This window comes from Aythya ferina, assembly GCF_964211825.1.
Source record: "Aythya ferina genome assembly, chromosome: 2".
NCBI lineage: Eukaryota > Metazoa > Chordata > Aves > Anseriformes > Anatidae > Aythya > Aythya ferina.
Window position 1 is genome coordinate 35,486,918 of NC_140297.1, and position 13,857 is coordinate 35,500,774.

General features: G+C 41.6%; 1 long non-coding RNA gene across 1 annotated transcript; it reads right to left on the reverse strand.

Annotated features, from left to right (window-relative positions):
- Positions 1-907: 907 nt before the first annotated feature.
- Positions 908-3,763, reverse strand: LOC311432205. The gene is made up of 3 exons (XR_014689892.1): positions 3,680-3,763; positions 1,811-1,904; positions 908-1,333 (listed from the first exon to the last, which is right to left on the reverse strand). It is a non-coding gene; the product is annotated as an uncharacterized lncRNA (long non-coding RNA).
- Positions 3,764-13,857: the final 10,094 nt, after the last annotated feature.

Here is a 13,857-nt window from a genome sequence, read left to right on the forward strand (position 1 = left end):
AAAAAAGCCATAAAGGGAAAAAAGAGCTTCATAAGGTTTGATGAAGCTTCACAGAAGCCACAAAAGAACATGCATTGCACAAAGGTAAGTAAGAGTACAGGAAAAAGGGATCTCCCAGCAGAGCTTTTTTTCTCAGAGGAATTCACTTTGGCTCCCTTTGTGAGAGCCAGGATTAGCTGAACTCCTTGTCAAGCTCCTGGACCCATTTATTTTCCTGAGCATTTAGGGAGAGGCTGCTTTGAAGGCTAAAGAGATAATTGCTGGATGAAAGGGACTGCTAGTTTGAAGGAGCCCATTTGATGAGTGTATCTTTTTATTGAGGATTTATTTTGTTCTCTGATAGTGCATGTGCTTTAAGTGCTGTACAAAGTACCCACAGCAATGGAGAGGCATTCAAAACAATTACATTTGAATTAATTAATATAATGAATGACTGATAGGAAGATCAAATCGTTATCGTTATCTTTTAGTGATAAATGGAGGGTGGAGGGGAAGCAAAGAAGTGCTGGCGTAGCTGGCTCCAGCCTAACACATGTTTATTTAAGTGACTTTATACAAACATAACCCTGCATGTCAGTTAAATCAGCAGCATGTCAGTCGGCACTTCTGGTTACAGACTATTTCAGAGTCATTCATCATTCAGCGCTATAAAAGCCATTTACCCTCAGCCCACCATCCAATCAGACCAAATAGAAAATGGAGCAGGAAAGAAGCACTAATAATTGTCCTTAGTTTCCTTTTAACTTTTACTGCAACAACTCAATACATCCTGTGTGGTGGGGTGGTGGAGTGGTTTCACTGAACTAAACAGAGCTGCCTTCACCAGGCCATTAAAAGCGGGAAAGGGAGGGGAAAAAGAGAGAAAGGAGCAAAAAATAAGAGCAGAAAATTAACCCTTCCTCTACCTTTTTTTTTTTTTTTTTTTCTTCTCAGAGACAATATTTACAAATTGCCTTTATCTTTCCCACCCATTAACGTGATTCCTAATTATTTTGCACCAGCTATGAAGGCAATGCAAAGTCTCGACACACTGAGCAAGCTCCGATGCAAGACTGCATGGCCAGGAGCTGCTCTGCTGCCCTTAAATTCAATGGAAACCTTCCAGGGCTGGGCTGCCAGGCAAGGCAGTAGTCAGTAGTGCTATCAAGGCTTGATGAGAGAGGCTCTCATCTTCACAGGTGTCACCCTCCAGGCGATTTCTTTGTAGTGTATGTTTGCCCATGACTTTCTTCAGGTAAATAACTTGAGTCCCAATGCCTGAGGACATCAATAGTCAGGAAGTGCAGCAAACTGCAGAATACGAGGCTTTAAAAATTGCAGTTCCAAGGGGAAACTGTAATGACAGGAAAGTCTCTTCAGTCCTGAGTGGTCCCTCCTCTAATTTGATAACTAACTCCTGCTAGTTCCTTCCCATTTCTGCTGATATATGGCTTGATCCTCCAAACCTTTACTCTCGTGACCAATCCCATTAAGATAAATGAGACCTCTCCCACGTGACTGAGTGGGCAGGTATCTGAATAAAATGATCAGCAAAATCAATCAGTTCTCCCCTGTCTTCCTAGTGAAAGTCCCTTCACTGTAAATGCAAAAAAAAAAAAAAGGACCATTATTGGGTAATAATGTGTAAAATGGCCATATCCAGTTGTTTTTTGGTGGTCTAGCTCTGGCATTTTTCTAGTTCTGTCTGTGCTCCGCCTGATTCGAATCCTCCCCTCATGTTTATTACTAGTTAACTATTTCTTAATGGACCCCTTCATTTATGAATAAGACTCAACAGCGATTACAGCCCCAGTGGAGACCAGTACACTACCCATCTGCTCCATCCCTCGCTCTCGGTGTTGGCATTCTGCACTAGTTCCAGCCCCTCTCATCGTAACAAGCCAGGATCAATTTTCCAGTGGCAGCTTGGAAATAATAGTACAAAATGTATATTAATATAGAAATATATTGTGAAACTGTCCTTAAACAAACAAATGAGCCACTTTAAAATATTACTGCTATAAATGACCATGACAGTAGCACAGCACATATAATAAAAAATAACTACTGAAGAGAAGCTGCTGAATTACTATAGTAATAAACCAGATGTGATTATTATCATTTAACACAGTCATTGAATACCATGAATCCCTGAAGCCATTAAAATATTTATGATTAAACATTTGCTATTCCTTATAACAGAACGTATAGCCTGGTGCTAAAAAACTGTTAAAGTATTATTTTGGCTAATGCACGCTAGTGCCATGATAAAGGTCAGCTACCACTGCCTAAGCTTCCTAGAAAGAGCACCTAACAGCTTTCCCTTTTTATTTTATTTGTAACTATTATAAAGTTAGGTACCTCTACAGCGTATTATTATGTTTAATAGGGAGATATAAATGTACATCCACATTTTCCTACATGCATCTATATAAAGGAACAAACACAAATGTCCAATTTTATTCATGGAGGAATGGATGTTTTCTGTCTTCCAGGAATTGTAACAAAATATTTAATGCTTTTTGGAAAATATACTTGTGACCAAGCTATGAGCATATGCAAAACTGAAGTCTAATTACCTTTAGGAATTTTAGCATGCAGGCATTGTATTACCCACTGAACACATTTTATCTTGTGGGCACTGATTTTTTTTGCCACTGTTGGAAGTGCTTCCCTGCCTGCCTCTACATGTTCTGCAGAAGCCTGGTTTTCCTGCAGAGCAGCCTCAGCTGCAGTGGCCTGCAGGTGAGCGGTGCCCCTTATTAGTGCAATGTGTGAGTGGAAATGGGAGGCTTCTCACAGAAAATGCTCCCTGGCCAACTCCAGCAGGTAAGGTATGTTCTCATACTGTTACTTCTCATTCTGGGGTCCACAGGTAATCTGGGGGCAAAGCACAGTTGCGGTTGCTTCCTTGTAAAAGGGAAAGTATGAGAAGTACATCATGCCCTGCTTTTACATAAAAGCCCAGCATGAGAGTGCTTACCTGGGAAGTGGGAAATAATACACTCAATTCTTTCCTCTGCCTGAGACCATTCAAACCATGTCACTAAGCACCATGTCCAACCTTTCCTTGAACACCCCCAGGGATGGTGACTCCACCACCTCCCTGGGCAACCCGTTCCAATGACTGACTGCTCTTTCTGAGAAGAAATGTCTCCTAATTTCCAACCTAAACCAGAGAAGTTCAGCTAATTTCTGAGTCTGGCAATGTCAGGGCAGAGTGGAGAAGCATAACTCTGCATGAGATTGAAACAGAGGCAGTATTGATGGATTTGGACAAGGTGGAAGCTGTGAAAAGGTTTGCAGTCTTGCGATGCTGCATTCATCTTGCTTTCACCATAGAACTGCTTTAGATGCCCAGATCCCCTCTTCCTGGGAATACATGCAGGATGGGGGCCCAGTTGCAAGCACACACAGCTGGAGATTGAATGCTGGATGCCACATTAACACTTTAAACTTCTCTGAAGGTGCAGGGAATGTTTGCAGCTCCCTTGCATGTAACCCAGGCTCTCTGTGGTAGATAGGGGGTGTATGATGTGGCCATCAGCCAGGAGTGCCATTGCTTGTCTGGCTGAACAAAGCACAGAGCAGGAGATGGAGGTCTGAGCAGCACAAAAGAGCTCTGACCTCTCCAGGCTCTATGCTTTTGAACCAATAAGTCACCTAAATATTTCAAGCCCATGTATAGCCATTACATTACCTAAACCTTACTGGTATGCTCACACTGAGTTGGCCTGGCTGGTGTGCTCTAAGATATTCAGTTCCCAGCCGGTGGCCTGGCTGTTTTCTGTCCCTCCCCATCCCCTACTCCATCACCCACTGGGGCATCTCAGTGACTGTCACTCCTCTCCTCTGGATTGGTGAGTTTCTCCCTCAATCTGATGGGCTCCACCTCCAGCTCATGCCCAGCAGCCCTTTCTCTAAATGATCTGACTCTGATTTCAAAAGCTGTTTGACCATGTCTGCTGGAGGCAATCCTCACACAGCCTGCATACTCTTTTACTCTTTTTTTTTTTTTTTTTTTTTTTTTCTTTCTTACTTCATTCTGTGTGAAAGCAAGAATTCCCCCTGTACTTGGCTCTGGTGAGGCCGCACCTCGAGTACTGTGTTCAGTTTTGGGCCCCTCGCTACAAGAAGGACATCGAGGTGCTTGAGTGGGTCCAGAGAAGGGCGACGAAGCTGGTGAGGGGCCTGGAGAACAAGTCCTATGAGGAGCGGCTGAGGGAGCTGGGCTTGTTCAGCCTGGAGAAAAGGAGGCTCAGGGGTGACCTTATCGCTCTCTATAGGTACCTCAAGGGAGGCTGTAGCGAGGTGGGGGTTGGTCTGTTCTCCCATGTGCCTGGTGACAGGATGAGCGGGAATGGGCTAAAGTTGCACCAGGGGAGTTTTAGGTTGGATGTTAGGAAGAACTTCTTTACCGAAAGGGTTGTGAGGCATTGGAACAGGCTGCCCAGGGAAGTGGTGGAGTCCCCATCCCTGGAAGTCTTTAAAAGACGTTTAGATGTAGAGCGTAGGGATATGGTTTAGTGGGGACTGTTAGTGTTAGGTCAGAGGTTGGACTCTGATGATCTTGAGGTCTCTTCCAACCTAGAGATTCTGTGATTCTGTGAAGATTTAATAAAGCAATAGTGTTGTATTGCACCTGTCCTGGTGTCAGGAACCCCAGCAATTAGACCCCCAGCAATTAGCTCCAGATGACCAGGATGGACTCCAAAGGCCGCTTGTGGTCTACAAAGACGACTCTCTGAAAAACATCCATCTAAACTTGGGTGCTTTCTATTTGTTGTGCCTGCTGATAGGCTACTTCATCCCCCAAGAAACCCCATGTGTCTTCCTCCTGTGTCCTCCCATCATTACCATCACCAGATGCTTCCTGGTGTGAGTGGAAGCAGGTGCATTATAACAAATTAGACAGCACTGCATCCAAAAATAATTACTCTTAACCTAGGACTACTCTGAAGAGGCTGATCTTCCATTCTCAGCCATCTGAAATAAAGATAGCTTTTATTTGCTTGGAAGGTATCGGAATTTTCTTAGATGGTTTTGCTATACCTATGGATTATTTTCTCAGAGCTTAAAATGTCAGACAGCATAAAGCCTCACTAGTGTTTATCAGTTTCCTGCTGTCTGGATTTACCAAAATCTAGAAGTTTATGAGAGATTTTAGCTGTGTCCAAAATGGAAGTTTAGGGTATCACAGCAATTGATCTGGCGCCCATCTGTTCAGAGCCAGAGATGTGAAACTCCTCATTCTCCCTCTCCTGAAATTTGAGGAAGGTTGGGGTGACTTCAGGCTCACTGGTGAAAAAAAGGAACTGAGGAATCTGTTAGCATGAGTGAGGTTTTCATGAAATAAGAGCAGCTCACAATATGATGTAAGTTTTCTGTAAGATTTCCCTTAATCTGATTTATTGGTTTTCAAAGCTATGTGAAAAGTAAACAGAAGGTATATTTGATAAAGATATTAACTAAGTTACCAGAGTTTTCTCTATCCCAAAGCATATGTAGACTCCTGCATTTGCGACCCATAAGGTATGATTGTGCTGTGCTGTCCCGACAGGCTCCATGTGTTGGATGGAGATATTTGTTTCAGAGCAAAAACAACTGGAAAGATTTCCTCTGGCTTTTAAATTGGTAGGTTTTTGTTTGTTTGATTGTTTGTTTGTGTCTATAGATAAAATCTTCAAGAGGAATGGCTGACTAGTCTTGCAAGAAGGCATTTAGCTTGGATACATCTTCACTGGACTTCTCCAGACAAGAACTGACACCCATACAAAATACCAAAAGGTGAGCAACAGTGGAAACACTACTACTTGTATTTTGCAGAGTATCTGCTCACAGCTTATTTTGGACCAGTGATAGTGCAATTTCTCCAGCTACGTTCTGTGAGTATCATAGAGATTCCTGTAGATTGCCAGTGCTCAGAAACCAGTAAATGTCTCTGACCATCCATCTAGAACCAAAAGCCTGATAACCTCCCTGTATGGCTCTTAGGAGCAGAAGAGGACTCAGGACAGCAATTAGTATGATACAGCAAGGAGAACCACTCAGAAAAATGTTGTTAGAAATTCATCCTGTCTGGAAAAAGAGTTCAGTTATGATCCAAGTTACTGCAACAGTATTGCTTTCCATATTTCCTCCCTTCTCTCCTTCCCCACCCGTCAAAGAATCACAGAATCATTTAGGTTGGAAAAGACCTCTAAGATCATCAAGCGTTGAATTATTTCCCTTTTTTTTTTTTTTTATTATTTTATTTCTGAATTATTATGTTTTTATAGTATGTTGTGTTTCATAATATGATCATGAGAATAAAACTAAATATTTTGTGGACAGTTTTTTTTTTCCTGTCTCAAACAAAATGAAGGCAAAGTTAAGATATAGAAATGTTGTGAAATGGGATTTCTGTTCTCCATATAGATGAACGGTAAGTGTGATCACAGACGATAAATTTTAGAACAAAAATGTTATGGATATATTGAAGCAGATTTCCCACTAGTGTCACCACAAATCATTGGCATAAATAAAGGTAAGTTGATTAACATCACCTGGGTATTTCCCGTAGCTGAAGTTTTGCTCTATTTATCTTTATTTCTACTATAGTTTCATCAGCAGAAAAAAAATCAAAGAAGTAATAATACAAAAAATAAAATAAAATAAAATAAAATAAAATAAAATAAAATAAAATAAAATAAAATAAAATAAAATAAAATAAAAATCAGTATAGCCAGCCACTTACCACTGAATGCTTTATTTTCTCCATAATATTTTCAGAGTGTTTTGGGGAGTAATTTCAAACAGTCAAGTCAGAGTCCGCTGAGAATTGATTTTTGTGACCTCACATATTGTAACAGAAAATTATAACAGGAAATAAACCATTAAGTGATAAACAAGGAAACATGGATAGAATTACTTTCAGGACATAATTTTATTCACTCTAGTTTTGAAAATGAAGAGATAGTACTGACTGGAACACCTCAATTCTGAATGCAAACTGTACAATCTATTATATTAAACAAAGTCAAAAGCAATGTGAAAGATCTTGAATCTATTCAAGGCATGCACCTCATTACAGACTTAGCAAATTAAAACACAAATAGGATTAGAAAAGAATAATGTAACAATCTCCCACTACGGTCCCTGGAGCATTAAGTCATAAATTGGGTTTGCATTAAATTGTGCCTGCAGTATTGAATTCAGAGAAAGAGCTATAGGCTGAAGATAAACCTTGCTAGGCTAGCCAACTTTGGTATGGCTGTGTGTTTCCATAAACACACAATGAATTTGTTGGAATCTAAAAAGGCACATTCAACAGCAAGTATTTCGTATCTTAATTAGAAAATACAGATATGGTATAGCAATCTTTGGCTGCAAGAGGTATAAGTCCAGCCAAAAGCTGCAGACATTTGAAATTGTCACTCCAGCTGAAGATGTTGTTTAAATATGGTAGTTCAGCACAGTCACCTACTGTGTTAAACCATACAAGTTTCCAGGTTTGCACAAATCTCTAGTGTGCTACGAGCTTCCTTTAAGTGGAGAAAACAATCTTACCCCAAAAGAGCAGAGAGAAGCTGAGTTTCCAATATAAATGTATTCTGTTGTTATGGGAACTAAAATGGTGAGCAATGTGAAAAGGATCCTTCGCTAACAAAGGCCAGCTTGATGATATTACAGCAGTAGCTATGCAAGAAGAAAATGTATCTGCAATAAATAAATAGAGCTTTTCCTAAAAAGATGCAGTCTCCTAAAAAGTATTGACTCTAAAAAGAGCTAAATTCAACCTTTCTGTGACAAATTACTGACTAATACTATGAATTAATTTGGTTAATTTTTCTTTAATAAAAGCTTTATCCTTCAAAGGTATTTTATTACTGTCATCATCCTCATAACTGTCATTTAAGGGATATCTAACAGCAGCTGCTGTGGTTAAGGTGCTTGTCATTTCACTCTACAAAGGAGACTTCATATGGTATTACAAGGTTTTTTTGCATCCTCCTTTTTTAGGGGTTCTCACATCTCCATTTGTCTGTAGCAGGCTTCAAAATTTGGTGGAGAGAAAACCCTCAGGCTAGAAAAAAAAATTTAAAAATCCATGTCTTTTCTTTGACAATACATCTTTGTTCAACTTTTGTCACTATGAACTGCTAACATCTGCCAGTTCCTTCCACCAGTTTGCCCTTTGCAAAACCGTACTACCAGCATGCTAAAACAATAACACAGCCCATCAATATTTTAAGTCCAGCCTTACAGCCACTGCCAAAAGAGCACGGGCTACCCTGGGAACACTTGGATTTTAATAAAGCGGCTGGGGAGAGAAGTGAAGTTCATGCGGCGACAGGGGCATGCTAACACCAGGAATTTGTGCAAATTGATGGGGCTGCAGAGCCTATATCTAAGCAGTGGGATCTAGGGACATGTGCATCTAAATTTGTATCAGAGCATTGACTGAATGGTATGTTGGGCTGAGAGCAGGCTGTTCTTGCTTTCTTCCTTGCAAAGGTTTGCTGGTGTGGGGAGATGCAGTGGGGCATTGCTGTGGGATGGCAGCACACCCTGGGCTAGGAGACCCACCACGCCTGGGACTTGTTCCTGGTCTCCTGTATATGTGATGAGGAGGCAGACAGTGAAGAGTCTGATCCTGTCTTCCTAGGCAGAAGATGTAAGGGAGTTCGATGTCAGACCACGAGCACAGGTGGCTAGCTCCATGCTGGTCCAGTCTGGGGATGCTCTGGTTCTCAGGCAGCGGCACTGATGTCAAATTCCAGGGAAGAGGACGGTGAAGAATGGGACAACTTGAGTCTATAGGGGTACCTCTAGGTCGAGGCTGCTAGGATTTCTTCCCCAACCCCAGGTCCTGGGGCACACGTAGGGTTTGCAGAGTTTTCCAGCCTCTCATTTTAGGTGAACTCAGTTTTTACCCTGTGCTGGGGGTCAAAGGGTCCATTCTCTTTCCTCAGTTTGCTGGTGGAGAATTTGCAGGCTAAATAAGGCTGCCTCCTCCTCTTGGCTGGCAGCTCCCTTCTGGAGCAACCTTTTAACATTTTTCTTGATTTTCTTAAACAGCAAACATTAGACACATTAAGAACAGCAACAACAAAATCATTAAGCACTATAACATTCTCCAAGGAGCCAGACGTATCCTTTAATCAGGTTATGGAAAATTCATTCCTCTTCCAGCCATTTATCTTCTTTGTTTATGCACATTCCAAGTGACCCACTTCTCAGCATCAAAAATAATAACAAAGAAATAACCAAAGATTCTTCATTATTTATAGACTTATGTACCATTTATTTTGCTTTATTGGAAACCAAATAATCAAGTTCATTCATTCCGATTAAACATAGCAAGCGCTAACCGTCTGTCATTCCTATCAGTGAGTCTTGTTCTCTCACTTCAAACTCACTACTTGACCTCAGTGGGGAAAGGATTGATATCGTGCTTCCTTCTATAGTGATGGATCGTTTACATTAAAAGGGAGATGAATAGACTGAAATTAGGGGTACACTGTTATTTTCTCCCTAAGATAGCCTGTGCTTTCTGTCTCCCATACAGGTGTGGGGGCTCTAAGTCCAACTCTATATTTTTACAAAGTAATATTGAAGATTGTATCAGGTCAATTTTTTTTGCCACATTTGCATGATTTATAACAAGTGCTATGTGGCTATTGACATGCAATGAGCTCTGCATAGATCTCAGGCGCAGATCTCTAATGAAAAGTCTATGCATATAACAATAAACATGACACATAGGTTTATAATAGAATTCATAGCTTATTAAAAGCAACAAGGCCTTGGTCTCAGTGTGGGCCTAAAAATGCTGAATTAGTCAGGTAAGTGTGACAGGAATCATCGACCAAAGAAGTCTCTGTTACACAAGTTGATGTTACTTATAGTTTGGGAGCTAAACCAAAACTCCCCCAAAAGGGCAACTTCAGAAGACATAGTCTAACAATTTTATTGAAATTTCAGATCAGGTGATTTTTTTTTTGTTGTTGTTCTTGACAAAACTGCTCATAATGAAACTCCCTTGATGAGGGAACTACAGGAGGGTGAAATAGCAGTAGGCGCTGCAAAAAGTGCTACAGAAACTTAATGATACCAAGCAAAGTTGTTCATTAGTACAGGCACAGATACTTCTCATTTTAAAGAGACTACATTGTGTTTCAACTCACAATTAGTTGCTCAAAATTGAGATAGATTAGGAATTACAATGCAAGTCATAATGGAAATAACACAGCACTGAAAAAAAATCATTACCAGCATGGGGAAAAAAAATAAAAAATTAAAACTGTGCATTTAGTCTGAAAAATATATTTTGTTACATTCAGTGCTATTTTTTTTTCTCTGTTAAAACACATCTGAAAATGAGATTCAACTCTTAGTTAGCTTTATCATCGCAAAGCTGGCTAAATAGAATGTATCTCTCAGAAGCTGTTAAGAGGATACCTTATGGTGCTTAGAGAAGATGGAAAAAAAGGTCAAAGGAGAATGTCACTGGGAGAAAAAGTAATAGAACAAAGCTCCCAGAAATAGAGAAAAATAAGTAGGGGAAACATAGGAAAGATCATCTTTGTCATCATGCATGGTGTAACTCTGCTGAACTGCTGCTAGTAGGCTTTAATGCCATGTCAGTGGTATTAACGTTGCGTATGATTTTCTTTTATGCTTTCTGACACATCCTCACAAACGTGCATTTCTACAAACCTACCATGGAAGATGGCAAGGTATTTGCCCACAGGGACTGGGCTGGCAGGAACCCAATCAGTCTCTTTTCTGCACTAGGAATTTGTCATTTCAGGATCCAAAGAATGTTTTGAGTGGGTATATTTTCTATTTTTATTCCCTGAGTTATTACGGGATATGAATGTCAATAATAGATAAGCACATCGCAAACAGACTCAGCAAGTTCTGCCTTTTCTGCCCCTGGAGAGCCACCACTCAAGTGATATCTCAGCGGTGGGGTGACAGTTCTCCCTGGAGGGGGCAAGAGACAAATCCCTTCCACTCCACAAGCCCCCTGGCCAGCACCATCTGATGAATTTATGGTCTCCAATACAGTTAGGTGTGTATAATTCAATGTATTGCTGAAGACCAGTTACTGTATTTTATAGCTGACATTACGAGGGATATTTTTTTTCTATGAAATAAAATAATATTTGTTTCCTGAATGGGAAATGTGCTGTCTGTAGCTATCAGCAGCCAACAGTTGCTGCTGGCTAGAGCCACAGCAGGAAAAAGAGGTGGGTTTTACTTCAGTGATATTGGAAGCATAATTTGTCATTCACAGTGCTTTTTTTTCAGAATTTGAGGTCCCATTTGAAAGTCACTACAGGATGGCTGCTTTATTGTACTGTATTAAGCAGTTACTTTAAAAATAAGTGTCACAGAAAATATCCTGATGGGTTGAGCACTATGACTGAATACAAAAAAGATGGAGAGCAACTCTTTGCTCAACAGATATTGACAGGACGAAGTGGAATAAATTAAACGAGAGAGTTTTACATTAAAAGAGGGAAGATTTAGATGAGATGTTAAGAGAAAACTTTTCACTTAGAGGGCAGTGAGGCACTGGAACAGGTTTCTCAGAGAAGCTGTGGATGCCCCATCCCTGGAGGTGTTCAAGACCAGGTTAGACGAGGCCCTGGGGAACCTGACCTAGTGGGTGGCATCCCTGCCCATGGCAGGGAGGTTGGAACTAGATGGTCTTTGAGGTCTCTTCCAACTTGAGCCATTCTATGGTTCTATGATTCTGTATGTGACCATCTGTGTAGGTATGTGCGTGTCTGTCCATCACTTTGTGGCCCTAGAGCTATTTACACACCATCAGAGTCTGATTGTGTAATTTCTGAGCACTTCACAGAACTTCATGAGTTCACTCACACAGTATGCATGTGAGGTTAAAAAAAAAAAAAAAAGAGAGAGAGAGAGAGAGAGAGAAAGAAATATATGAGCTTGGGAGGATTTTTGTTTTCATTTGCTTCTGGCCCTATTTCAGATCTTGGGAAAGCACTGATGAGCGATTACATGCCTTGCTCCCTGGAAGAGAGAGCTACTCTGAGACATGCAATGCAAAAATGTCATTCTGAAGTGTACTTAATGTCAATGCAGAGCTGCAGGTCCATATCAGAGCATATCTGACCCAAAGCAGCTCCAGAGATAATTAGCCCCAAGGGGTCTCCACTGGGCTTGTCTGTGGCCACTTCATGCTAATAAAAACCTTGCTTAGAAACTCAGTTTTTAACAGGTTCCCAGTTGTTTGTTAGTTTAATAATTTTTCCATAGATAGGGTGTATTTTAAGCATATAGTGGTCCAGTTAGCATTGCGCATTAGCTCAGATATTATCTCTTGCAAGGAAAATCACACAAAGTACTGCTCAATCATACAGATGCTTCATATTTTTAATGCCACAAGCACTAAAGTCAACTAGTGTTTTGTTGTTGCTTTGAAGCTCAAGTAAAGGCCACATAGGGTGAAGGAATGTGTTTATTTTCTGTTTGTGCAGAAGGAGCAATTTTTTTCTGCCCCGATGAGACAGGATATAAGAAACGATTCTTTTCCGTGGTTTACATTTTTGGTAGGAAATAGATAGTATAGAGGAGTTCAAAGAAGAGCTTTTAGCTGTCAATAAACAGGAAGAAACATCCAAAGGCTGCCCTGGTAGAAAGCTGGGATAATACTACTTCTGCAACAACATTGAAAATGCCTGCAAATGACCAGCAAATTGGTAAGGTGGCTTGCAGGATGAGAAGACTTTACCAGTGCTTTGCATGAGCAAGCCTGTGAGCCTTTGTCGGAGCTGTTCACACCTTCGTCAGGCACTGGGCCGGCAAGGAGCAGCCCCTTGGAGGACCCAGCTTTTGGTTTGAAGGCATCAGAGGGTATTCAGGGCATGGTGTGACCAGACTATGTGAGGGACAGGGTCCACAGGCTCCTGAGAGGTGTGGGATGCAGCAGGGACTGGGATGGTGTTTACCAGCTCGCTGTGCCCACAGACTTGCCTCTGGGCATCCCAAGTAGGCCTGTGTGTCTACAAGCAGGGAAGGCAGATTGATTTAGGAAACAGCCTGCTTTTCAGAGAGAGCTTTAGCGCTTGGGCAGTCCATCAGCTTCCCCACAAGCTCCTGTATCTCTTGCTGCTCACAACTCATTTCTCCCACGCGTTTGCTGTAATGAAGACGGGATGGTCTACAACTTTATGACAGTTCCATTTATTTCTACTATTTTCACATAAACCCAAGCAATGAGCAGCAGTTGCTTCCTCTGCGGCTTGATAAATGTCAGTATTAATTAAAATTGTTCGGAGTGGGGTCGGGTTTTTTCCTCTCCCTGCACCAGGCTGGCAGGGAGGAGAAGCCTGACGGGCAGGCACAGCTGCTGAGCTGTTGACTGGAAATGTTGTCACAGGGAAGGAGGCACGAGAGCAGTAGCCGGCCTCCGACAACGTCGATTGGAAATAGTGGAAGCATTTTGTCACCTGCACAACGTGGGGGAGGATGCCTGGATGTGGGTCTTGAACTTAATCCTTTGCTCCCCCGTCTGGGAAGTCTGCAAAGGCAGCTGTTCAGCCCATATGGAGGGGATGGTGCTCCCCCACCACCGCTATCTAATGATGCTTTCCTGACTGACGCTCCAGAGAGAGCCCTTGATTTGGGAGGGAAGGTCAACGCAACTCAATGCCTTGTAGGATGCAGGAGGAAAAAATGGGGGATACTTCAGGAGGCTCCCCCCTCGCTGGACACCCTTTGTATTTCTATGCACTCCCTTCTCACACCAACACTGCTTTGACATTCATAAACCCAACATCTTCTACCTGCCCCAGGGGGGCTCACACAGCAGCAGAAGTTATGCTTCAGTGGTCGTAGATGTACCTTTTTCCCACT